Below are 27401 nucleotides of genomic sequence, written 5' to 3'. Positions count from 1 at the left end.
GCACGGGCTTCTCATTGCGGTGGCTTCTCTTGTTGTGGAGCCCGGGCTCTAGGCGCGGGCTTCAGTAGTAGTGGCACGTGGGCTTCAGTAGTTGTGGCTCGCGGGCTCTAGAGTGCAGGCTCAGTAGTTGTGGCGCACGGCCTTAGTTGCTCCGTGGCATATGGGATCTTCCCGGACCAGGGCTCGAACCCGTGTCCCCTGCATCGACAGGTGGATTCTTAACCACTGTGCCACCGGGCAAGTCCCAAGAATATCTTCTTAACCACTGTATCACATAATAATGGCATATATAATGGCATTACAGCCCCCCCCAAATTAGGAATATTTCCTTAGCGTCATTTAATATCCAGTCCATGTTTGAATTTCTCAAAAATGTCCTTTTTTATTTTAGCAATTGGTTTGTTTGAGGTAGAATGCAAATAAGGCACACACATCTGATTGTTATGTCTATTGAGTCCTTTAAAATCTTTAACAGTATCCTTACCTACCCTTTTTACTCATGTCATTGACTTGTTGAAAAGTCCAGGTTAGTTGTCATGGAGAATAACCCTCATTCTGATTTGTCTGATTGTTTCTGAATGGTAGCTTTTAACCTGTTCTTCTTTCCCTTGAATTTTCCATAAACTGGAAGTTAAAGTCTTAAGTTCAGATTCAACATTTTGACAAGAATATGTCATAGGTGGAGTTGGGTACTTCATATTATATCAGGATGTACATATTGTCCTCTGGTTATAGGGATGCTAAGAGTGATCGTCTGATCCTTCTGTTGTGAAGCTACATGTTCCCCCTTATAATCAGTGAGGTGTTACTTTGGTACCCCATGGATATCTGGTTATCATTATCCTTTTACCTAATTGTTTTGCCAACTATGGATGGTTGCCTGAACAATGATTCTATTAAGGGTTGCAAATGGTGATTTTCTAATGCTGTAATTCCTGCTATATTTATTAGTTGGAATTCTTCTGAAAAGAAGAGCTTTCTCTCATCAATTAGAGCTATTTGGTATTCCAAAATAAAGTCTTTTTTTTTAAGACAGGCAAGATAAATTCTAAATTTATTCTCTTCAAAGGTCTTTTTAAAAAGTTTCATCATGGATTTTTATATATTCATTGTATTTCAACCAATTGCAATCATTATTCTCTTTGGTGTTCACATTGTCCCATTTCTGGCCAGTGAGATTTCCCTTAAGTTGGTTTCTGTGACTTGTTGACAAGTCCCTTTAAACTTTGATGGTTTCCTCGCTTTCTAGAGCAACAAAGTGTTCCAAACTCATCTTGTATTATTTCCTGCCCTAGGCCTGGAATCTGCTTTTTCTCCCAGGAGTCCTGGTTCTTTTTAGTGGTTTGTAATATCTGAGTCCCAAATATGGTCAATAGGGGGTGCTCATTACTGGGCTGTTGTGGCTTTCAAGCCTTTTCAGTAGACAAGAGCTGAGTAGTGTGCATTGAAAAAGCCCCTGAGTTCATTCTGAAATTTCCAATTCAAATTTAACTTTGTAGAGTTTTTACTTAAAAAATTACACATTCGGCTCTTTTCTGAAAACTTGACTCTTAATAACAGCAGTATACTTTTCTATAGCATTATCATACTACATATATGAATAGTTAAAAATAACTACACCAATATTACTACCAGCAATTAGATTACTAAATAGAGGTTAAGGGATTTTTTTCTTTTTGTCCTTAGAATATATTTCATTAAATAAGTATGGCCAAATACTGTGTTTTAAAGCCATTTAATTATTTATTTTCTCTGTGTGGTGAATTATCTTTTCTAATGACTTATACACCACTACTAATGAGTCTTCATTGTACTTGAATTCTAATAGAATTAGTTCCTGGGGGGAGGGGCACTGGAGATTAGAGTTGCATTCTAAATCAGTTAGTTAGAGCAACACAAAAGCAGAGAAAAAATCTGTTATGTAAATATGTTGTGGTCACACAACAGATTCAGTCTTACTGAGCCTTGTCAGGGAGTGGAGAACAGCAGATATAGAATTTTCCTGCCAATGTGAATTATTCGGCTTCCTGGGTAATATCAGACTTCTGCAGGTTTCTTAATACACAGCAAACTATGGATACTACCAGATTTCCTTTCACCTACTTGGTTTCCAGGTCATGTTGGTGTAAGCATGTACTGAACAAAAGGTTGCGAATGTGGTTAGGTTAGAAGCAAAGAAGGCAGTTGTCTTTCACTAGTATTGAAAGTGGGAATGAAGAAGATGCCTGGTGATTTTGCTGCTTCAATGGTGTACCCTTTGAGTACAGTTAGGGTAGGAAGAGTGAGAGAGAAGTCAGATTAATTTTAGGGAAAAAGAGATGGAAAGAAAGGAAGGAGGTGTAGGAAGATAAAAATTACAATAGTTCTTCTCTACTGTACCAGACACTGGCTAAGCAGCTTAATTAATTTAAGTAGTTCTCAGAACTCAGATCACTTTCACACTATCTCTTTAAAATGGACCAGAGGGTGTATATTGCCAATACCATTTTAGCAAAAGTTTTTAGCCTCTTCTTGGGTCTGGTATAACATAGTGATCTTTTGAATTAAACATTTTCTTAGACTAGATGTGTACTTTGGGTTGAGGCTGAGACCAAGTCTCTCATTCAGTGTTTTTGTAGAGAAATAATTAGGAACATCAGTATTATAATCACTTTCATTTTATTTTCCCAAGCCCCTAGTCTAGGGTCTGGCACATAATAAGTGCTCAATAAATGTTTGTTGAATGATTGAATTGCCCAAGTACTTTTCAAACCCTTCCAACCCCAAGATGGAAGGGGGAACTAAAAATATACTCATGAAAATTTTATCCAGGCACACAATTAGATAAGGAGATATACCGATGGGAAATGCCGTAAATGTTGAAATAAGTGTATGCTCTCTACTAAAGTAAAAGGAAATATCACAAAAATCTGTGGATAATATAATAAGCTTTCAGTGCTAAAAGGAGCCTTGGAAATCATCCAAAGCCTCATTTTGTAGATAAGGACCCTGAGGATCAGACATGATTGTGACTTGTGCAGGGCCTCACCCTGGTAAGGGGCAGAGTCAGCTGGACCTGGTTTTCTGATTCCTCCATTCAGGCACATACTCCAGCCTAAGATCACGCCTAATGTCCAGGCGAGGACAGAGAGGAAGAACTGACTCTCACATTCGCTGAACTCATATAATTAGTTTGAGAACACTTGGAGAAATCAGGCCATTTCCTGAGATGAGGATTAAGTCCATAAGTTATGCATTTCAGAAAATAAATGAGAAAATTCAGCAGATCAAAATAAGCCGGTTTAAACTGAGAACCACATACAGAATAGTCTCTCAATAGACCAGATAGATCCTGCAATATTAGAGACATTTTTGCAACGATGACATAAAACTATTGGGATGTTTGGGAGAGAGTTAGTCTTCCATCCCACTAAGAGGTTGAATAGAATGACTGGTTCTATTTTCAGTTTCCCTCATTTTCATTACGTGTTTGGGATGGACAATCACAATCTTAATTATTTCTGTTTTGGGTAAGGTTGGAGGACAAAACTAATGATGTCATCAAAGGAAGCACACAGAGAGTATTTACCATCCTGGAGCTCAGTCAACTGAAAAATTTGCTAGCACATCACTCCTAGGGTGATGAGCTTGGTGGGAGCTGAGAGTAGCAATGAGTTGTGCCAGCTACCCACTGAGGGTGACAGTTTAAAAACAATGGACTGAAAAATGTCATAAATTTGAAAAACAATGAACTGCCTGGTGTCAGGGTTTAGAGATTGATGGGACTGGTGCCTGGAAAGCCAGAAAGAAGGAGTGTAGAAATTCACGCCATTTTAACATTCAAAATGTCCCTTGCAAATGATTCACTAACAGCCATGTAGATATATATGTATGTATGTGTATATACACGTATACACACACGCATACATTATTTATATTGTTTTCTATCTGTGTTTAAAATGCTCAGGAGCTGAAACTTGTTGGGAAGTGTTCAGTCAAACGAAATGGTTCCTTTTGCAATATGCAGTTAGTTTTGGTAGCTCAAACTGCCTTTCACTTTCTTTTCCCTTTCTCCCTGTGTAATTAAAGGTGAAGGGCAAGCAGGAGAGAGAGGGTGTTAACTTATTCTGGTGCTGTCCCAGCGGTACTGCTGCATGCGGCCATAAAGGCTCTGCATTGCACGACATAGATTATGATGTGAATGGTGCTCCCACCCCTCAAAGTGGTGCAGTGGGGCTGCCAGTCTAATGTCACCAGAGGGGGATTTGGGGTTTGGAAGTGTATCAGTTAGCTATTGCTGCTTAATAACTCCAAACTTTGTGGTTTCAAACAAAAACCATTTATTATATTTCATGAATTTGGTGCTGCTGATCTTGAATATGGGATCAGCTGGTGGGTAGGCTGGTGGCTGGTGGGCCTAGGATGACCTTGACAGGGACAGTTCGTCTGTCCTTCCTGTGTTTGTCACATTCCTCCAGCAGGTTAGCTCAGGCTTGTTCTCATGTTAGTGGCACTTCATGTATAAGCGGTTTTTTAGCTTCTGCTCAGTCATATTTGCTGCTTTCTCATTCTCCAAAGCACATCACATGGCCAAGTCCAGAGTCAATGTGAGAAGGCAACTACCAAAGGGTGTGTATACAGGGAGGTGTGAAAAATTGGGACTCGATGCAATCAGTCTAACGAAGTGAGTTAGCAAACAGAAGGCTCAGGAGAGACTATTATGGATGCCAACAGTCATTAATGTTCAAGTCAGTCATGTTTTACTTTGGAGTTTGTGTTTATTCATTTATTCATCCATCCAACATTTATTAGGGGATTATCATGTTTAGACACTGTTCTAGAGGCTGGGACAAACTTTGTATTTAAAATGGTTACCTGACAGGACAGGATTTTCTTTGCACCCGTCACCTTTTATTTCTTTTCTCGTCTTAGGTATGAAGGGGGTCTTTTGTAGATTGGAATAAAGAGGTAGAGATTTTATTAATGTAGTAATAAGTTTGCTCTAAGATATTGTCAATGTAAACCGAGGAAGATTTGAAGGTCCTGAAGCCTCTTTACACAGGAATATTGGCCCACTTGTGTGGAGCTGGGACTTGGAAGTAGGGGAAGGGGGTAGAAAAGGACCAATGAGATGCAGTGGGGCAGAGAGAGAGGGAAGAGGAAGGAAATCCAGAGAGAGAGAGTGGAACTTTAGATGCTTATCTGAGGTGGACTGAATTAACTGAAGGATGACATTATGGGAAAGCAAAGATATTTTGCATCTTCCTCTGGTTTCCGTGTGTGTGCATACTCAGCGAATGCTTTTCTGTTATGTGTTGTCTTAATGTGATCTCCCAGACCCTATGGGGATAACTAAGGCATTTCATTATGTGGGAATATTGAAGAGTTAATCATTTAGCTTGCTCTGTTCTTCCCCTCACATCCCCTTACACCTACCGAGACTTCCCTTCGTCCTTATCACTTGCCAGTCACCGTCAACTTTCTTTGGCTTTAGGGGTCTCCCCCTTAACTAGGACCTTGATTATTAGTCATTTTAATTTGCCTCCTGTAGAATTCTAGAATTCTCATCTACTTGATCTTTATTCTTCAACAACCTTCACACATCCTAGCTTCCAGCAGATTATCTTGATTCTGATTTCATTCTTTCATGGGACATTTAGGGAGCTCCAATGATCATGTGAGGCAGGGTGGTTACAAACAATACTATGCAAATAATAACAATTGCGTGCTTATTATGTAAGCACTCAGTAAGCATTACTATTCTAAGCACTTTTGCTTGTATACACTCAACCTCACAGCAATGATGATTATCCTCATTATTGATGAGGAAATAGAAGCACAGAGAGGTCAGATAACTTGCTCGAAATAACAGAATTGGTGGCAGAGCTGGGATTTGAATCCAAGTGGTCAGGCACATCCACACTCGATAAATAAGGGCCACTCCTGACTGCAGGGAGTGACAGTGCCTTCATTTTCTCTTCCTTTCTTCTCTCACCGTAACCTCTCATTGTTTCAAACATTTTCTGCCTTCATCCATTCTTAAGAAAATCTCCATTTATATATATGATGTTTTAATTCCCGTCTCTACCATTTCCTTCCCTCCTGTCCTCACCTCCTATGAGACCTCGCTCTTTTCATTATCTTGGCTTTTACTTCTGTCTTCTCTCAATTCATCTCTGCTAGTTCCTTCCCCTCAGTCAGCAAATATACTTAGCATTAGAAAACAAACTATCCTCTAACTTGTTACTTTCTTGAATGACAAAATTAAAAAAATTGGACCTTTAATAATCCACCACTTGATGGAATCTCTCTCCTGGGGCCTCTGAAGATCACATCAAAGCTGACCATCTTTCCGCAGTCATGCTCCTCCTTCACGTCTCTGAATATACATTCCTACTTCTCTGATTGTGTTTTCCTGTTTCCATAACTGTTTTTATTCCTTCTCTTCTTACCTATCAGTGGACATTGCCCAATGTTCTGTGCTATGAGCTTTTCCCTAATCTTTTTACTTTCTCCCTCAGAGATAATGTGGTCATATAATTTATTGCCCAAACTGGGAAATTATTGTCTGGGACAAATGTGAAACTGGATGTGATGCCAGGGCAGTAGGAGCAAACCAGGATGGCAGCCTTTCCCCGGTCTCTCTCAGTTCCACATTTCCAGCCCCTTATTGCTGGTCTCTATGTATGTTCAGGGCTTCAAGCTCCACGTATCCTAAACCACACCCTTCATATTTTTCCCTCCTTTTCTAACCAACTATTCCTGATTTCCTTACTTTTGCCATCTTGCAATGACTGAGACTTGAGAACTTGGGTCATTTCTGAATGTTTCCCATACACACTGCCAATGACATCAGTGTCTAGGTCTACTGGTTTGGCTTTTATATTTCCCCCTCTTATTCCTTCCTTTCCATTTAATTAATTAATTAATTTATTTGTAATCAGTCATCAATTTTATACACATCACTGTATACATGTCAATCCCAATCGCCCAATTCAGCACACCACCATCCCCACCCCACCGCAGTTTTCCCCGCTTGCTGTCCATACGTTCGTTCTCTACATCTGTGTCTCAACTTCTGCCCTGCAACCCGCTTCATCTGTACCATTTTTCTAGGTTCCACATACATGCGTTAAAATACGATATTTGTTTTCCTCTTTCTGACTTACTTCACTCTGTATGACAGTCTCTAGATCCATCCACGTCTCAACAAATGACTCAATTTCGTTCCTTTTTATGGCTGAGTAATATTCCATTGTATATATGTACCACATCTTCTTTATCCATTCGTCTGTCGATGGGCATTTAGGTTGCTTCCATGACCTGGCTATTGTAAATAGTGCTGCAATGAACATTGGGGTGCATGTGTCTTTTTGAATTATGGTTTTCTCTGGGTATATGCCCAGTAGTGGGATTGTTGGGTCATATGGTAATTCTATTTTTAGTTTTTTAAGGAACCTCCATATTGTTCTCCATAGTGGCTGTATCAATTTACATTCCCACCAACAGTGCAAGAGGGTTCCCTTTTCTCCACACCCTCTCCAGCATTTGTTGTTTGTAGATTTTCTGATGATGCCCATTCTAACTGGTGTGAGGTGATACCTCATTGTAGTTTTGATTTGCATTTCTCTAATAATTAGTGATGTTGAGCATCTTTTCATGTGCTTCGTGGCCGTCTGTATGTCTTCTTTGGAGAAATGTCTATTTAGGTCTTCTGCCCATTTTTGGATTGGGTTGTTTGTTTCTTTAATATTGAGCTGAATGAGCTGTTTATATGTTTTGGAGATTAATCATTTGTCAGTTGATTCGTTTGCAAATATTTTCTCCCATTCTGAGGGTTGTCTTTTTGTCTTGTTTATGGTTTACTTTGCTGTGCAAAAGCTTTGAAGTTTCATTAGGTCCCATTTGTTTATTTTTGTTTTTATTTCCATTACTCTAGGAGGTGGATCAAAAAAGATCTTGCTGTGATTTATGTCAAAGAGTGTTCTTCCTATGTTTTCCTCTAAGAGTTTTATAGTGTCCAGTGTTACATTTAGGTCTCTAATCCATTTTGAGTTTATTTTTGTGTATGGTGTTAGGGAGTATTCTAATTTCATTCTTTTACATGTAGCTGTCCAGTTTTCCCAGCACCACTTATTGAAGAGACTGTCTTTTCTCCATTGTATATCTTTGCCTCCTTTGTCATAGATTAGTTGACCATAGGTTCGTGGGTTTATCTCTGGGCTTTCTATCTTGTTCCATTGATCTATGTTTCTGTTTTTGTGCCAGTACCATATTGTCTTGATTACTGTAGATTTGTAGTATAGTCTGAAGTCAGGGAGTCTGATTCCTCCAGCTCCGTTTTTTTCCCTCAAGACTGCTTTGGCTATTCGGGGTCTTCTGTGTCTCCATACAAATATTAAGATGATTTGTTCTAGTTCCATAAAAAATGCCATTGGTAATTTGATAGGGATTGCATTGAATCTGTAGATTGCTTTGGGTAGTATAGTCATTTTCACAATATTGATTCTTCCAGTCCAAGAACATGGTGTATCTCTCCATCTGTTGGTATCATCTTTAATTTCTTTCATCAGTGTCTTATAGTTTTCTGCATACAGGTCTTTTGTCTCCCTAGGTAGGTTTATTCTTAGGTATTTTATTCTTTTTGTTGCAGTGGTAAATGGGAGTGTTTCCATAATTTCTCTTTCAGATTTTTCATCATTAGTGTATAGGAATGCAAGAGATTTCTGTGCATTAATTTTGTATCCTGCAACTTTACCGAATTCATTAATTAGCTCTAGTAGTTTTCTGGTGGCAGTTTTAGGATTCTCTATGTATAGTATCATGTCATCTGCAGACAGTGACAGTTTTACTTCTTCTTTTCCAATTTGGATTCCTTTTATTTCTTTTTCGTCTCTGATTGCCGTGGCTAGGACTTCCAAAACTATGTTGAATAATAGTGGTGAGAGTGGACGTCCTTGTCTCGTTCCTGATCTTAGAGGAAATGATTTCAGTTTTTCACCATTGAGAATGATGTTTGCTGTGGGTTTGTCGTATATGGCTTTATTATGTTGAGGTCGGTTCCCTCTGTGCCCACTTTCTGGAGAGTTTTTATCATAAATGGGTGTTGAATTTTGTCAAAAGCTTTTTCTGCATCTATTGAGATGATCATATGGTTTTTATTCTTCAATTTGTTAATATGGTGTATCACATTGATTGATTTGCATATATTGAAGAATCCTTGCATCCTTGGGATAAATCCCACTTGATTGTGGTGTATGATTCTTTTAATGTGTTGTTGGATTCTGTTTGCTAGTATTTTTTTTTAAATTATTTATTTATTTATTTATTTTATTTTATTTTTAGCTGTGTTGGGTCTTTGCTGCTGCACACGGACTTTCCCCAGTTGGCGGCGAGTGGGGGCTACTCCTCGTTGTGGCATGCGGACTTCTCATTGCAGTGGCCTCTCTCATTGCAGAGCACAGGCTCTAGGCACGCGGGCTTCAGTAGTTGCGGCACGCGGGCTCAGCAGTTGTGGCACACGAGCTCAGTTGCTCCGCGGCATGTGGGATCCTCCCGGACCAGGGATCGAACCCGTGTCCCCTGCATTGGCAGGCGGATTCTCAACCACTGAGCCACCAGGGAAGCCCTGTTTGCTAGTATTTTGTTGAGGATTTTTGCATCTATATTCATCAGTGATATTGGTCTGTAAGTTTCTTTTTTTGTAGTATCTTTGTCTGGTTTTGGTATCAGGGTGATGGTGGCCTCATAGAATGAGTTTGGGAGTGTTCCTTCCTCTGCAATTTTTTGGAAGAGTTTGAGAAGGATGGGTGTTAGCTCTTCTCTAAATGTTTGATAGAATTCACCTGTGAAGCCATCTGGTCCTGGACTTTTGTTTGTTGGAAGATTTTTAATCACAGTTTCAATTTCATTACTTGTGATTGGTCTGTTCATATTTTCTGTTTCTTCCTGGTTCAGTTTTGGAAGGTTATACCTTTCTAAGAATTTGTCCATTTCTTCCAGGTTGTCCATTTAATTGGCATAGAGTTGCTTGTAGTAGTCTCTTAGGATGCTTTGTGTTTCTGCGGTGTCTGTTGTAACTTCTCCTTTTTCATTTCTAATTTTATTGATTTGAGTCCTCTCCCTCTTTCTCTTGATGAGTCTGGCTAATGGCTTATCAATTTTGTTTATCTTCTCAAAGAAAAAGCTTTTAGTTTTATTGATCTTTGCTACTGTTTTCTTTGTTTCTATTTCGTTTATTTCCGCTCTGATCTTTATGATTTCTTTCCTTCTGCTAACTTTGGGTTTTGTTTGTTCTTCTTTCTCTAGTTGCTTTAGGTGTAAGGTTAGATTGTTTACTTGAGATTTTTCTTGTTTCTTTAGATAGGCTTGTATAGCTATAAACTTCCTTCTTAGAACTGCTTTTGCTGCATCCCATAGGTTTTGGATCGTCGTGTTTTCATTGTCATTTGTCTCTAGGTATTTTTTGATTTCCTCTTTGATTTCTTCAGTGATCCCTTGGTTATTTAGTAACGTATTGTTTAGCCTCCATGTGTTTGTGTTTTTTACGTTTTTTTCCCTGTAATTGATTTCTAATCTCATAGCGTTGTGGTCAGAAAAGATGGTTGATATGATTTCAATTTTCTTAAATTTACTGAGGCTTGATTTGTGACCCAAGATGTGATCTATCCTGGAGAATGTTCTGTGCGCACTTGAGAATCTGCTGGTTTTGGATGGAATGTCCTATAAATATCAATTAAATCTATCTGGTCTATTGTGTCATTTAAAGCTTCTGTTTCCTTATTCATTTTCATTTTGGATGATCTGTCCATTGGTGTAAGTGAGGTGTTAAAGTCCCCCACTATTATTGTGTTACTGTCGATTTCCTCTTTTATAGCTGTTAGCATTTGCCTTATGTGTTGAGGTGCTCCTATGTTGGGTGCATATATATTTATAATTGTTATATCTTCCTCTTGGATTGATCCATTGATCATTATGTAGTGTCCTTCCTTGTCTCTTGTAACATTATTTATTTTCAAGTCTATTTTATCTGATATGAGTATAGCTGCTCCATCTTTCTTTTGATTTCCATTTGCATGGAATATCTTTTTCCATCCCCTCACTTTCAGTCTGTATGTGTCCCTAGGCCTGAAGTGGGTCTCTTGTAGACAGCATATATATGGGCCTTGTTTTTGTATCCATTCAGCAAGCCTATGTCTTTTGGTTAGAGCATTTAATCCATTCACGTTTAAGGTAATTATTGATATGTATGTTCCTATGACCATTTTCTTAATTTGGGGGGGTTTGTTTTTGTAGGTCCTTTTCTTCTCTTGTGTTTCCCACTTAGAGAAGTTCCTTTAGCATTTGTTGTAGAGCCGGTTTGGTGGTGCTGAATTCTCTTAGCTTTTGCTTGTCTGTAAAGCTTTTGATTTGTCCATCAAATCTAAATGAGGCCTGGGGGGTGGGATGGGGAGGGTGGGAGGGAGGGAGATGCGGGAGGGAGGAGATATGGGAACGTGTGTATATGTGTAGCTGATTCACTTTGTTATAAAGCAGAAAATAACACACCACTGTGAAGCAATTATACTTCAATAAAGATGTTTAAAAAAAAAAAATCTAAATGAGATCCTTGCCGGGTAGAGTAATCTTGGTTGTATGTTCTTCCCTTTCATCACTTTAAGTATCTCATGCCAGTCCCTTCTGGCTTGTAGAGTTTCTGCTGAGAAATCAGCTGTTAACCTTATGGGAGTTCCCTTGTATGTTATTTGTCGTTTTTCCCTTGTTGCTTTGAATAATTTTTCTTTGTCTTTAATTTTTGCCAATTTGACTACTATGTGTCTCGGCGTGTTTCTCCTTGGGTTTATCCTGTATGGGACTCTCTGTGCTTCCTGGACTTGGATGGCTATTTCCTTTCCCATGTTAGGGACGTTTTCGACTACAATCTCTTCAAATATTTTCTCTGGTCCTTTCTCTCTCTCTTCTCCTTCTGGGACCCCTGTAATGCGAATGTTGTTGCGTTTAATGTTGTCCCAGAGGTCTCTTAGGCTGTCTTCATTTCTTTTCATTCTTTTTTCTTTATTCTGTTCCGCAGCAGTGAATTGTTCTTTAATTCTTCTAGGTCTTTGTTAAACATTTCTTGCATCTTGTCAATCTTTGCCTCCATTCTTTTTCTGAGGTCCTGGATCATCTTCACTATCATTATTCTGAATTCTTTTTCTGGAAGGTTGCCTATCTCCACTTCATTCAGTTGTTTTTCTGGGGTTTTATCTTGTTCCTTCATCTGGTACATATCCCTCTGCCTTTTCATCTTGTCTATCTTTCTGTGAATGTGGTTTTTGTCCACAAGCTGCAGAACTGTAGTTTTTCTTGCTTCTGCTGTCTGCCCTCTCTGTGTCATATTTTAGATTCCACAAATAAGTGATATCATATGGTATTTGTCTTTCTCTTTCTGACTTACTTCATTTAATATGATAATCTCTAGTTGCATCCATGTTGCTGCAAATGGCATTATTTTGTTCTTTTTTATGGTTGAGTAGTATTCAATTGTATATATGTACCACACTTCTTTATCCATTCATCTGTCAATAGACATTTTGGTTGTTTCCATGTCTTGGCTATTTTGAGTAGTGCTGCTGTGGACATAGGTGTGCATGTATCTTTTTGAATTATAGTTTTGTGTGGATGTAAGCCCAGGAGTGAGATTGCTGGATCATATAGTAGTTCTACTGTTAGTTTTTTGAGGAACCTCCATACTGTTTTCCACAGTGGCTGCACCAACTTACATTCCCACCAACCACGTAGGAGGGGTTGCTTTTCTCCACACCCTCTCCAGCATTTATTATTTGTAGATTTTTAAATGATGGCCATTCTGACTGGTGTGAGGTGATACCTCATTGTAGTTTTATTTATTTATTTATTTGGCTGCATTGGGTCTTCATTGCTGCGTGTGGGCTTTCTGTAGTTGCAGTGAGCTGGGGCTACTCTTTGTTGCGGTGCATGGGCTTCTCATTGCGGTGGCTTCTCTTGTTGCGGAGCACGAGCTCTAGAGAGCAGGCTCAGTAGTTGTGGCACACGGGCTTAGTTGCTCCATGGCATGTCTGATCTTCCTGGACCAGTGATTATACCCATGTCCCCTACATTGGCAGGTTGGTTCTTAACCACTGCACCACCAGGGAAGTCCCTGTAGTTTTGATTTGCATTTCTCTAATAATTAGCAATGTTGAGCATCTTTTTATGTGTCTATTGGCCATCTGTATTTCTTCTTTGGAGAAATGTCTATTTAGGTCTTCTGCCCATTTCTCAGTTGGGTTGTTTGTTTTTTTGTTGTTGTTGTTGAGTTGTATGAGCTTTTTGTATATTTTGGAAATTAAGCCCTTGTCCGTTGCATTGTTTGCAAATATTTTCTCCCATTCTGAGGGTTGTCTTTTCGTCTTGTTTATGGTTTCCTTTGCTGTGCAAAAGCTTGGTAAGTTTGATTAGGTCCCATTTGTTTATTTTTGTTTTTATTTCTATTGCCTTGGGAAGCTGACCTAAGAAAACATTGGTACAATTTATGTTAGAGAATGTTTTGCCTATGTTGTCCTCTAGGAGTTTTATGGTGTCATGTCTTATGTCTCAGTCTTGAAACCATTTTGAGTTTATTTTTGTGTATGGTGGGAGAGAGTGTTCTAACTTCATTAATTTACATGCAGCTGTCCAACTTTCGCAACACCACTTGCTGAAAAGACCGTCTTTTTCCCATTGTATATTCTTTCCTCCTTTGTTGAAGATTAATTGACCATAGTTGTGTGGGTTTACTTCTGGGCTTTCTTTTCTGTTCCATTGGTCCATATGTCTGTTTTTATTCCAATAGCATGCTGTTTCGATTACTGTAGCTTTGTAGTATTGTCAGACTCGATAATTTCAAGTCTTATTGACAAGGTCGTGGGTTCTTTCTTCTGTATACTCAAATATGCTAAATGCTTTACTGAATTTTTCATTTCAGTTATTGTACTTTTCAACTCAATAATTTCAACTTGGTTCTTTTTTATAATTTCTGTGTATTGATATTTTGTCTTTGGTGAGGACATTCTTCTTCTACTCTTCTTTAGTTCTGTAGATATATGTTCCTTTAGGTCTTTTAATGTCTTTATTTAAGTTAATTTAAAGTCTTTGTCTAGTAAGGCCAATACCCAGCTACCTTAGGAACAGTTGTTATTTATTGCTCCTTACCCCCCACATCCTGTATAAGCCTTATTCATCTGTTTCTTTGCATGTCTCATAATTTTTTGTTAAAATTGGGACATTTAAAATAATGTAATATGGGAATTCTGGAAGTCAGATTCCACCCCGTACTCACCCTCACTTGGGTTTGTTATTGCCCTTTGTTTTTGGGCAAAAGCTGCTGCTTTTTTTTTTGGTTTGTTTGTTCAGTGACTTTCCTGAACTAATTTTGTAAAGTCTGTATTCTTTGTTGTGTGTGGCCACTGAAGTCTCTGCTCAGTTAGCTTAGTGGTCAGTTAATGATTGGACAGAGATTTCCTTAAATGCCTTGAACTGATAAGTCTTTCAGCCTCTGCTGATGGAGTGTATGTTTGCGTGTGTCAGGGAATGTCTTCAATGCTGTGGCAGGCAGTTTACAACACTACATTAGCCTTCATTTCCTGCTTGTCCAGAGCTTCATGGTCACCAGAGGAGAGAATTATACTCAGCCCTGCAAAAGGCCTTCTAAATATCAAGAAATAGTCCACAACCCTTCAAAGTACCCTGTTGACATCCTGTTCTCCAGCTTTTCCTTTTACGTTTTTTGGTTAGCTTCTCATTTGTCCCAGCTGTTATTGCTGCCTCAGGTAGCTAATATTAAACAATTGCCGCTGATTGTTTTTGAACACTGACTCAAGGGGAAAAGGTTTTTTTGCTGAATGAGCTCTGAGTCAGGAGAAATAAAGATGAACCTTGGATGTGGGGGTTTTCAGGGAAGTGCCAGATAGGTTAAATAGTGGGATAGCACTTTTGGGGAACCCTAAATTCATTCTACCTCTTCTAGGGGTTGCTAGGCTGCTGGTGTTCATGACTATTGTGATTGCAAGGCTGTTTTTAAGATTACTGCAGAGCTTTGGAGAGAGGGATGGGAATAGGGCAAGTTAAACAAAACTCCCTGTTTCTTATGGAGATTCAGCTACTTTTTTGAATAAACACACCTTGGATTGTTAAAAGCCTTTGGCTAATTTTTAGAGTTCCAAAAAAGATGATTTTGACAATTTTTGCTAGTATTCTCATTGCTTTTATGGGAGGAATGGATTTTTAGAGTTCTTTACTCTGTCATTCAGAAGTCAGAATCCTTGCATAGAATGCTTTGAGTTTCAGTTTCCATGTAATGAAATTCTATTAATTCATTCTGAATTTCTAAACCTCTCCCTGACCATAGCAGCTGAAAGAGACTTTTTCTTTTTTAAATTTCTGCAGTACATTGCATATATCACTTATACCATTCTTCTGAAACTTTGGTGTTCATACAAAGAACTTCCAGAGATCTGGGTTCAGGAGAGTTAGAGGAAGACTAGAGCATCTACATTTTAAACAAGTCCTAGGGAATTGGGGTGCTCACTAGCTCATGGACCAAATTTTAAGGAACACTGATCTAAATGGCATTCTTAGTACTTAACATATATCAATATATATTTTATATATATTTATCATATTATTTTATTTTTGCATATCTGTATCTCCTCTACTAAAATGAAAACTCTTTGTGTATAGTAACAATGTCCTGCACCCTCTGAATCCTCAAAGATTCAATATTATAGGCAACCTTCTAAAACTTTGCTGAATGAATCAATAAATAAGAGCATTGTTATCATGGGCAATAAGCTCTTAATTCCACACTAGGACTGACCAAGTAAAACTACTGGAGTTTGGAAACTGATTGGTAAATTGAAAATTGCCAGCAATTGCTTTCTTAATTAAGAAAGCAGTTAGTTTTGTAGAGATTTGAACTTAGAAAAATGACTCTAGTTGTTTTCACAAATTATTTTCTTGAAAAGTGGTAAGTAGTAAAAGCCTAGTGAAATGTGTAAATGAAGAAACTTTCATCTTAGATGCTTTGGGAGAAAGGAGGGAAAACATTGAACTGCAGAAAGATATATGTGCTGTTAGTTATTCATTTCTTTTTCACTCGAGATGATGGTTTTAGGTGAAATGTCTGCAGCTTTGTCATCATTCATCTCTTTAGTCTCAAAGCTGATAATTTACAGACTTTCTACTTTCCCTGCCATATGACCATTTGCCTCTTGTGCATAAAACAGGCGTGGGTTGCCAGGACTGATGACTCTGGCTCAGACAGATGGTGAAGTTATCCCTGGTCTCAGATGGTCTTTGTGGTCCTGTGGTGTGAGGTGGTTTCCTGGTTGGTAAATTGACATTCTCTTGCCCAGAGAAACTATGAGATGTTAAAGGAGTCTTGTGGGAGAGAAAGGTGCTATAGGATGTTAAAACATGGGCACCACTCTAGTTCTCTGCCAGAGAGAAATAGATTAAGTGAGCTCAGCAAGTTTCCAGTAGAATTCAGTTAATTGTCCTGCCCCACATGAAAGAAGCTTATTAGAAATTTGTTAGGTGATCATAGATTCTCTTAGTGCATTGTATAAATAGAGATTAGTTTTGGCTTATTTAAAAAGAGGCCTTTTCCAAACTTGTTTAACTGTTGGACCATATTTTCTTGGAGCATCTCTTGGGGTTGGTGTTCCACAGACTACATGTTAGGAAATGCTGTGGTAGAGATACATGAAAACACAGAGTTTAGGTTGCTTTCTAGAACACTCCACCAAAAGCCTTTCAAGTCAAGATCCAGGAAATTTTCTTTTCCTCTTTATTTCCTTTTCTAATTTCCTTCTCTAATCATTCTTCAAGTCCTTGCCAAACAGAAATTCTGATTCAAGCACTTGATAAATACCATGACAGTTAAAGAGAAGTAAGACAAGTTATTTGTTTGGTCTGGGCCTCAGTTTATTCATGTGTAAAGCAAGAAGGTTGGATTATGATTATTAATATCTCTGCCAGCTCTTTAATTCTGTGCTTTTTTGATTCAGAAAGCACGATCCCTGACCCCAAGCTACTAACTAGCTTGGGATACAAGGCTAATGCAAATGACATAACTAGCAAGCAATTCAAAATGGCACATATCTCTGTGCCAAATAGTGTGGTGCAGATTAGAGGGGCTATACAAGTGCAGACAGGGGAAACCAGTGAGGCCAGAACACTTCTAACTCTCTTTGTTTTTTTCTTGCTACATTAGGCACTCAACAGAGCCCCTAAAACAATGATTTAATGAGAATGTATTTGGTTATGGAGATATAAAATGCATCTACTACATGGAAAGCCTTTGTTCCATGTCTACTTACGCTCAATTAATAACAGTGCAGAGGTTAGCTACAATGTGAGATTAATGAAAACACCTCTGTTGATAATTTAATACTTATTAAAACAATCATTAGGTCACCAATGCTTTTTGCAGAACCTGAAGACTTGAACTAAAAGATGTTCTAGGCTGAAGGCATGAATAGGATCCTAGAATGTTAGAGCTAGAAGAGTCCTGAGGGAGCACCAAGGTAAGGGGTCAGCAAACTTTTTCTGTGTAGGACCAGATAGCAAATGTTTTAGACTTTGCAGGCTGTTAGATCACTGCTGCAACTATTCAACCATACTGTTGGAGTGCAAACTCAGCCATAGACAATATGCAAATGATTGTGCATGGCTGCATTCTGATAAAACTTTATACACAAAAACAAGAAGCCTGTGGGCTCTAGTTGTAGATGAAGACCAGAGTAATTTGGCGTTTGATCAAGATCATATGGACTGAATTGTGTCCCCCACCCTCCAGTTCATATGTGGAAGCCCTAACTGCCAATGTGACTATATTTGGAGATAGGGACTACAGGGAAGTAATTAAGGTTAAATGAGGTCATAGGGTGGGTCCCTGACACAAAAAGTTTAGTGTCCTTGTAAGAAGAGACACCAGAGAGCTTGATCTCTTTCTCTCTCTTTTTCTCTCCACCATGTGAGGACACGGCGAAAAAGTAGCTGTGGAATAATAGAAAATATAGTTGTGTCTGCCCCTGGTTCCTGTCACAGAGCTCCTAAGATGCCTTGGAATTTTTCCGGGTGATAGGAGCATCTTTTGTTCTAATGAGGCTACTCTTGGTGGGCTCCTGGATGGGGACTTGTCACCAGAAAGAGCAAGTCATGGTTAGAAGCTTGGAACTTTCAGACCCATCCCTCATTCTCTGGAGAGGGAAGAGGGACTGGAAATTGAGTTAATAAGCGATCATGCCTATGTGATGAAGCCTCCATAAAAATCCCCAAAGTACTGGGTTCATAGAGCTTCCAGGCTGGTGAACACATCCACATGCTAGGAGGGTGGCACAGCCCGACTTCACAGGGAAAGACCTTTGCAGATCTCACCCATGTATCTCTTCATCTGACTGTTCATTTTTATCCTTTAAAATATCATTTGTAGTAAATTGGCAGTAGTAAGTAAACTGTTTTTGGAGTTCTGTGAGTTACTCTAGCAAATTCTCAAACCTGAGACGGGGGTCATGGGAACTTCCGATTTATAGCCAAATCAGACAGAGGTCGTGGGTAACTTGGGGACCTACTACTTGTGATTGACATCTGAGGTGGAAGGCAGTCTTGTAGGCCTGAGTCTTTATCCTGTGGGGTCAGTGCTAACTCCAGTTAGTGTCAGAATTAAATTGTATTGAACTGTAGGACACTCAGCTGGGGTTGGAAAATTGGTCAGGCAAAAACCCCATGTATCTGGTATCTGAAATGTTGAGAACATGAGAGTAAAGGAAAAAACAGTGAATTTCCTTGACAGTGGCCATCTACAGGCCAGGAAGAGAGCTCCCACCAGAGCCTGACCATGCTGGCAACCTGATCTTGGACTTCCAGACTCCAGGACTGTGGGAAAATAAATTTCTGTTGTCTAAACCACTAGGTCTGAGTATTTTGTTATGGCAGCCTGAGCTGACTAACAGACACAGCAAGTTTGGAGCAGAGTGAGGGCTGGTGTTGAGATCTGATGGCATTCCAAGCAGCCCTGGGTAGAGAAGAAAGAATATATTGGCTTAGGTTTGAAAAGGAAAGTGATAATTGTTTTCCATTTCACCGTTTTATGCTTTGGTCCAATATACAAATCAATAGATTAAAGAATTAGATTTTCATTTTGGAAAGCTGAAGTGTTGAGTAGGATATAAAATCTCTTAGGAGATTGAAGAAAGCATGAATGAGGATTTAGACCACATTTCCTAACTTTGCCTCTGAATTAATCTCTCCCTTCTCTGGGTACTTCTGTTATTCATGTGCTTCTCATACCTTGTCTGTTACTACATGTCTGTTTTCATCTCCAAATCTTCTTGATGGTAGGGTCACATTTAGTTACTTTACATTACCATAGCACCTAGCTTGTGCTATGCATAGAATGTGAATGCAGTAGAATAACCATTGGTGTTACAACACATTCATTCAGTCAACAAATATTTGTTGGACATGTATTAGGTGCCCAGCTCAATATTAGATGATGACAGTGATGGTTAACTAAGAAGACACCACCCTTACCCTCATGGAGCTCATAGACTGGTAGGAAAGCTTGATCCAATAATATAAGCATTCAATTTAAAATACATTCACAAACTTTGATGAATGATATAAAGGAAAGGTACCTTGTAGCAAAGCTATAAAATAGGGAAACCCCCTAAACTTGACAGCTATGTGCAAAAGAATCATACTGGACTACTTTCTCACACAAGATACAAAAATAAACTCAAAATGGATTAAAGACTTAAATGTAAGACCTGAAACCATAAAACTCCAAGAGGAAAACATAGGCAGTATGCGCTTTGACATTGGTCTTAGCAATATTTTTTGGATCCATCTCCTCAGGCAAGGGAAACAAAAGCAAGTAAACAAATGGGACCATATCACAGTGAATAGCTTTTGCACAGTGAAGGAAACTATCAACAGAATGAAAAGGTAGCCTACTGAATAGGAGAAAATATTTGCAAACGATATATCTGATAAGGGTTAATATCCAAAATATACAAAGAATTCATATAACTCAACATCAAAAAAAACAAAGAACAAAAATCTTGATTAAAAAAATGGGCTGAGGACCCGAATAGATGTTTTTCCCAGCATCCTTACAGATGGCCAACAGACACGTGAAAAGACACTCAACATCTCTAATCATCAGGGAAATGCAAATCAAAACCACAATGAGATATCACCTCACACCTGTCGGAATCTCTATCACCAAAAAAGACAACAAAAAGCAAGTCTTGGTGAGGATGTGGAGAAAAGGTAATCCTTGTGCACTGTTGGTGGGAAAATAAATTGGTGCAACCACTACGGAAAATAGTATGTAGTTTCCTCAAAAAATTAAAAAGGAAACTACCACACGATCCACTGGGTATTTTTGTGAAGAAAAGAAAAACACTAATTCGAAACGATATGTGCATCCCTATGTTCATTGCAGCATTATGTACTATAGCCACGATACGGAAGCAACCTAAGTGTCCATTGATAGACAAGTGGATAAAGAAGACGTGGTACATATATATAATGGAATATTAGCCATAAAAAGGAATGAAATCTTGCCATTTGCAGCAACATGAGTGGACCTAGAAAGTAGTATGCTAAGTGAGACAGATAATAAGTCAGACAGAGGAGGGCAAATATGGTATGATTTCACTCATATGAGGAGTCTAAAAAATAAAACAAATGAACAAACATAACAAAACAGAAACAGAGTCATAGATACAGAGAACAAACAGGTGGTTGCCAAAGGGGAGGAGGGTAGGGGATGAAAAGAAAAAAAAAAGTAATTACGTGAGGTAATGAATGCTTGATCGTGGTGATCATTTCACAATGTATACTTATATGAAACTATCACATTGTACGCCTTCAATATATACAATTTTTGTCAATTATACCTCAATGAAGCTGAAAAAAGATTAAAAATTTTTTACAAAAAGGGAGAGAACTCCTGACATGTACTACAACATGGATGAACCTTGAAAACATTATGCTAAGTGAAATAGCCAGTCACAAAAGGACTATAATATACTATCAAAAACCCTCTATGATTAGATTATATGAAGTACTTAGAGTAGCTAAATTCATAGAGACAGAAAGTAGAATGGTGGTTGCCAGGGACTTTGGGGAGGGGAAAATGAGGAGTTTGTGTTTAATGGGTATAGAGTTTCAGTTTTGCAAGATAAAAATAGTTCTGTGGATGTTTGGTGGTGATGGTTGCACAGCGATGTGAATGTAGTTAATGCCACAGAACTGTAAAAATGGTTAGTATGGTAAATTTTATGTTACATGTATTTTATCACAGTTAAAAAAAAGAAAGTTATACCTATGAATGAGGAAGCAGGGGGCACCCACAGCCCTAAGATATGGTGTGTCCCATGCAATATTTGGGATGTACTTATACTAAAAAATGATTTGTTATTTATCTGAGATTCAGATTTGATTGTCATGCACTTTTTATTTGCAAACTCTGGCAATCTTACCCAAGAAGCCACACTTTCCATTTGAACCAGAACTTGCTTTGACTGATGAAAGCTAGCAATAGCATTCTAAGAAATGTAAAGTACGAGAGAACACTATCTTGTCCTTTTTCACCTGTGTTACTTCTCTGCATTAGCCAGCTACTTACACTGAGAATGATGACATACGTAAAAGGAAAGACCAGGCAACCTAGAGTTCCTATTCCTTTCAGTTCTTCCTTAGTCATCAGTTAGCCTAAGGTAGAGGGTTGGTTGCTAGAATATGCATGTATCAAGAAGTGAAATAAAAACAATTGAATTAGTTTTGTGCAGTGTTTCCACTGTTTTCATAAGAGCTAAATGAATATACAAGCTATGAGAAAATAAAATAGGGAAACCCAAGAAAACTTTCCTAAGGAAGTGGTGTTTGTGGCGAGATCTGAAACATGAGTAGGCATTAATCAGGTGAAGGAAAGATATGGGGTGTAAAAATAAGGGCAGAGACCTTAAGATGAAAGGAAGCATGATGATTTGAGGAATTGATTGGGGCTGGGATGGCTGGAGCACAGATATACAGATGAGTTTGGAGTGAGTAATATGGCCTGGCCACTCAGAACCCCGTAGGCTGGATTAGTGGTTGTCCTAAGCATAGCGAGAAGCCACTGCAGAGCGTTAAGCACCTTTAAGACTGTTCAGGCTGCAGTGTATTGCAGGAGAACAAAAGTGACTGTGAGAAGGCCAGTTCAGAGATACTTGCTGTACAATGGTGATTTGAATCAAAGATCTCAGTGGTGGTTGAGCTGGAGAGAAGCAGATGGAATTGAGGGTTTTAGGAGGACTTGATGAGGGTTAAATAAGGAGCTGACAGTGTGCAAGGTGTTGGATAATTCCTAAGTACCTGGCTTGTGAAACTTGAGAAGTGAGGGTGTTGGTCCTTGGGTGGAGGACACTAGGAGAGAGCTGGGTTTCAGAGAGAACAGGTGGGAGTGGGTTGTGATTGAGTTTGGGGCACTCGTGGAGGTATTGGTTAGGCAGTTGGGAATGTGGACCTTGGTTACAGTCTCCCTAACCACAATTAAAATTTGTGATATCTTTCAAAGGTAAAGGGAAAACAAAAGTATTTTGGATGAAAAATGAATACAGAAGGACTAACTTGCCTGCCTCTGATTCATGATCCTGGGCAGATACCCCGGAGCTGTGTCTGATAGGAAATCCCAGTGCTGGGGGTGGCTTGAAGTAAGGTGATATAGACCAGGATCATCCTTCGTAAGTTTTATAGATGAGATGGTGGCTTCTTCAGACTGTGGTACCACATCCTTTGGTATCTTCCCATCCATGTTTAAAAATCTGTGCTTCCTTCTTACAAGATCTTGCATGACTTGGCCTCAGCCTACGTCTCTAATGTCATCTGGCTTTCCTCTTCCTAGATTCTAGCCAGGCTGGCTCCCTGCTTGTTCCTTTCACGAACCAAACTTGCTCTGCCTCAGGCCTTTTGAACTTGAGTTCTCTTCTTGGTGTGCACCTCCCTTGCTCTATTGATGGCAGCTCCTTCTCTGCACGAGATTTAAGCTTAAATTCCTCCTCCTCAGTGGAGCCTTCCCTGTTCATCCAACCTAAACACTTGTGCTCATCACTTTCTATTCCATTACCCTGTTTTATTTTCTTCATTTACCTCACACTCGCCGAAATTGGGTTTACCTATTTTCTCATCTATTTCTCCCTATCGAATGAACTCTTACGAGAATGGCAACTGGGTCTATCTTGTTCAGTGCCTTCAGACCTATCACAGTGTCTGTTAAGGTGGAGGTGCTCAATACACTTCTGCTTAGGGAATGAGTTCTATTAGGCATTGGGAAAACACAGATAAATGTTGAATAGGAATCTAAATCTTGAGAACTGCAAGTGTCAGACTTTGGAGAGACATTGGTGCTCTAGAGAAGGGTAGGGTGTGGGGGACAAGTTCTGTGCAGAGATACTAAGGCCAAATAGTTTTGAAAAGTCCACTAGAAACATTCTTAGCCCTCCTCAGACTCACTGACCTACTATATTAACCCAAATCCCCTTCCCTATGAAAACGTAGGGAGGCACCTCAAACACCACAGCTCGAAGGCTACTGTCTGGTACACCTGGTACTGCTGTTGCCAGCAGGTAAGTTGTATATAGAAACAATGTAAGCTCCCTCTTTGAGAAAGAAAATATAAAATCAGAAGCATGAGTCTCCTTTAAGAGGAAAATCATCTTTAATTAAAGGAAAACTAGTAAACAGTCTGCTTGTACCTAAAATTGCTTAGTTTCTGCATGCTATTAAATTGGATTTATGATCTAATAAAGTAAACAAAGGGCTTTGGTTAGCTGAACAATCAACTAAGATGAAAATTTTTGAGAAAGATTAAAATTGATTAAACTCTCTGTTCTCTACAATAAGGGACAGATTTCTTTGCTGGATTTTTCTTCCATGCAATATAAAAAGATAGGGACTGTCTTGCTGTCAAATTGTCTTGTTACAAGACTACACTTCTATGCTTGTAAAGCTTATTTTAATCATTGCAGAAAATCATAAAACATGGCCGGTTTAGGGGATAATCACAGGTTAGAAATTTTACCCACTTAATCAACTCAGATATAACTGAACCTAAATAAACTTTCTGGCAACAATGTAGAGAATGAACCCCCAAAATGAAGAGTTGGTTCTGATCTGAATCCTGAATAGCATCAGTCAGTGACAGCCCGTGCACTTGCCCCTAGTATCGGCTGGGGTCATCTCCAGAGTCGTACCCCAGATGGAACTTGGAAGGTCACTGCCAACGTCTGCCTCTCTGATCTTTTAGCTCATTTTATATATGCTTAAGTCCTTGATCAACCCTCTTATGATTGAGATATTCTTTTAAAAACACCATTATTTTTCTGAACATAAAAGTTACATGTATATATTGTAGGAAGTACAGAAAAACATAAAGGAGATAGAAATCCCTGTATCATATCATCAAAGGGAAAAAAAGGTTAATATTTTGGGGTATTTTTTTTTATTTTTTATTTTTATTTAATTTAATTAATTAATTTATTTATGGCTGTGTTGGGTCTTCGTTTCTGTGCGAGAGCTTTCTCTAGTTGCGGCAAGTGGGGGCCACTCTTCATTGAGATGCGCGGGCCTCTCATCATCGCGGCCTCTCTTGTTGCGGAGCACAGGCTCCAGACGCGCAGGCTCAGTAATTGTGGCTCACGGGCCTAGTTGCTCCGCGGCATGTGGGATCCTCCCAGACCAGGGCTCCAACCCATGTTCCCTGCATTGGCAGGCAGATTCTCAACCACTGCGCCACCAGGGAAGCCCCATTTTGGGGTATTTTTACCTGGGTTAAGTTGTTTTATTATTTTAGAAAATTTGTCTTATAATGTATTATTTCCTGCTTTTTCTTTTTACTTAACATATCATGAACATTTCCCCATGACATAAACTGTTTTTTTGTGAAAATAATTTTAATGGCCCTATAAATATTCCATTGTATAGATTACCATTCCCCTACTTTTATTTATTTATTTAATAAATTTATTTATTTATTTGGTGCCTTGGGTCTTTGTTGCTGTGCGCGGGCTTTCTCTAGTTGTGGTGAGTGGGGGCTGCTCTTTGTTGTGATGTGTGGGCTTTTCATTGTGGTGGCTTCTCTTGTTGCAGAGCAAGGACTCTAGGCACATGGGCTTCAGTAGTTGTGGCACATGGCTCAGTAGCTGTGGCTCACGGGTTCAGTAGCTGTGGCTTACAGATTCAGTAGCTGTGGCTCGCAGGCTCTAGAGCGCAGGCTCAGTAGTTGTGGTGCACAGGCTTAGTTGCTCCGTGGCATGTGGGATCTTCCTGGACCAGGGATCAAACCCGTGTCCCCTGCATTGGCAGGTGGATTCTTAACCATTGCACCACCAGAGGAGTCCCTCCCCTACTTTTAGATGAGTGGATTGTTTCCAGTCTCTTCCCTCTCTATCTCGTTCCCTCCCTCCCTGCCTCCCTTGAATTTTGTAAACCTCAATTAAGCTGTTAATTCTTTTCAAGATGGCAGATTGAGTTATATATTTAAGTCATAACTTGATAATCTTTAGTAACATACTACATTTAATCATTAGTAGTCACAGAAAAATGAAAAAAATGTAGAGTTGGGAGAGATGGTTGAGTAAGTATTGCCAAATACCAAACTTTTATTTTCAGTGAAGGTAAGGTTTAGTTTTAGGACCAACATTATACAGAGAAAGGTTTCATTGTCATATAGACTAGTTTCCATTCAGACTACAAACTGCTTCCTGCTCTCTCACATAAAATGAGATGCATTTACGGAAACTTCTTTGTGTGCAGCTTCAAATCTGAGCTGCTCTTGGCATTTGTCTCCTTTCCTGCCAGGCGGAGGTGCTCTGCACAGTTTCTGCTCCACACCACTGGCTATGTGATTCTGTTCCTCTTGACATGTTATATTCTACATCAAGTTCTGGCAGCCCATGTGATTCTTTGCTTCCTTGTATCCTTTATCATGGTGCCATTTTGGGCAAGAATCCTTCAAGACCGTGAGTAATATTTTTCTTATGGACATCAAGCAGATAGTGGGGCATCTGAACCGAGGCCTGTTACCTTTTCCCAATCAGTGAAATCCTGGATGTGCTTATCGAAGCGAGCTTCGCTCATCTAGCTAGGTGAATAGTTGCCCACTGGATTTAGCAGCTGATTCTCCTAGAGATGATCCATCTTCTTTTCGTTACAGGGATAAGCAACAGAATGTTGTGTTGGTGGAGAAGGTGGTTGCAGTAACAACGGGGATATTTTTGAGTAGAAAATACACGATAAACCCAGTGTAAAGCATGGAAGGTCTGGATTCCAGGTTTAGGATGAAACTGGGAAAAATTCTCAGGGTTCCCTCGTGAAGAACTTTTCTTCCATGTTCAGGAAGAGGTGATAAAGGATCAGATGTGATAGCCCCTTGGTCTTCTTTACTCCTTTTCCAGGGAGAGCGGCATTCTTCAGAGAAGGAGCTGAGTAGCAGTGGCAGAAAGTGCCAGGTAGGTCAAAATAGTGAGAGTCCCAGCAGGGAGTAGCCTCAGTGCACTGTGGTCCAGATGGCAGAACTAGTCAGCTGTACTGCTAAGAAGGTGGCTTCTAATTTGTTTTTATCAGTAATTTTTTATGAACAGCTTTGTTGGGTTAGAGTTCTAGAAGTATTTGGGAAGATGTAAATGCTCAATCATTTTTCGTATGAAAACTGTTTCTTTTCTGTTTCTTTTTTTTTTAAATTAATTTATTTGTTTTTGGCTGTGTTGGGTCTTCGTTTCTGTGCGAGGGCTTTCTCTAGCTGCGGCAAGTGGGGGCCACTCTTCATCGCGGTGCACGAACCTCTCATTATCGCGACCTCTCTTGTTGCGGAGCACAGGCTCCAGACGCGCAGGCTCAGTAGTTGTGGTGCACGGGCCTAGTTGCTCCGCGGCATGTGGGATCTTCCCAGACCAGGGCTCAACCCGTGTCCCCTGCATTGGCAGGCAGATTCTCAACCACTGCGCCACCAGGGAAGCCCCTCTGTTTCTTTTTTTAAACTGTGTTGGTAGAAGTCACACAGTCAGTCCTTGGAAGAGTCTGGGAGAGTTCAGGCCAGTGGCCGGAGTTCACAGAGTCTGTGAGGATGGCACTGGGGTCCAGGCTGCTTCTCTGCGTCAGTAGTGACATGCTAGGCTGAGGTCTCTGCTTGCACCTAACATTTCCCTTTAGAAAACATCTTGCCTCTCTCAGGATTTCAGGTCTCATTGCTGCGAGTTGAGGAAGAGGCGGTGTAGTCAGGGTGGAAACAGGTACTTGGGGTCACCTCGGGAGTGAGCAAGAGAGGGCTGTGTGTGTGGCTGCAGGTGGTGGCATCCTCACAGGATTGATTCTGTATACTGATGGAAGTCCTGGCT

General features: G+C 39.6%; 1 pseudogene across 1 annotated transcript in view; it reads right to left on the bottom strand.

Moving 5' to 3' along the window:
• The window catches only part of LOC309641288 (thymidylate synthase pseudogene), a 49816-nt pseudogene extending 23671 nt beyond the window's left edge, over nt 1-26145 (bottom strand). The window contains exon 1 of the transcript in view: nt 26092-26145. The product of the transcript in view is annotated as a thymidylate synthase pseudogene (transcript). The remainder of the gene's footprint in view (nt 1-26091) is intronic.
• Nucleotides 26146-27401: the final 1256 nt, after the last annotated feature.

This window comes from Balaenoptera physalus, assembly GCF_965194825.1.
Source record: "Balaenoptera physalus genome assembly, chromosome: 13".
NCBI classification, from domain to species: domain Eukaryota; kingdom Metazoa; phylum Chordata; class Mammalia; order Artiodactyla; family Balaenopteridae; genus Balaenoptera; species Balaenoptera physalus.
Note: the sequence above shows the minus strand (reverse complement) of the source record. Positions and strands in the feature narration are given on the sequence as shown.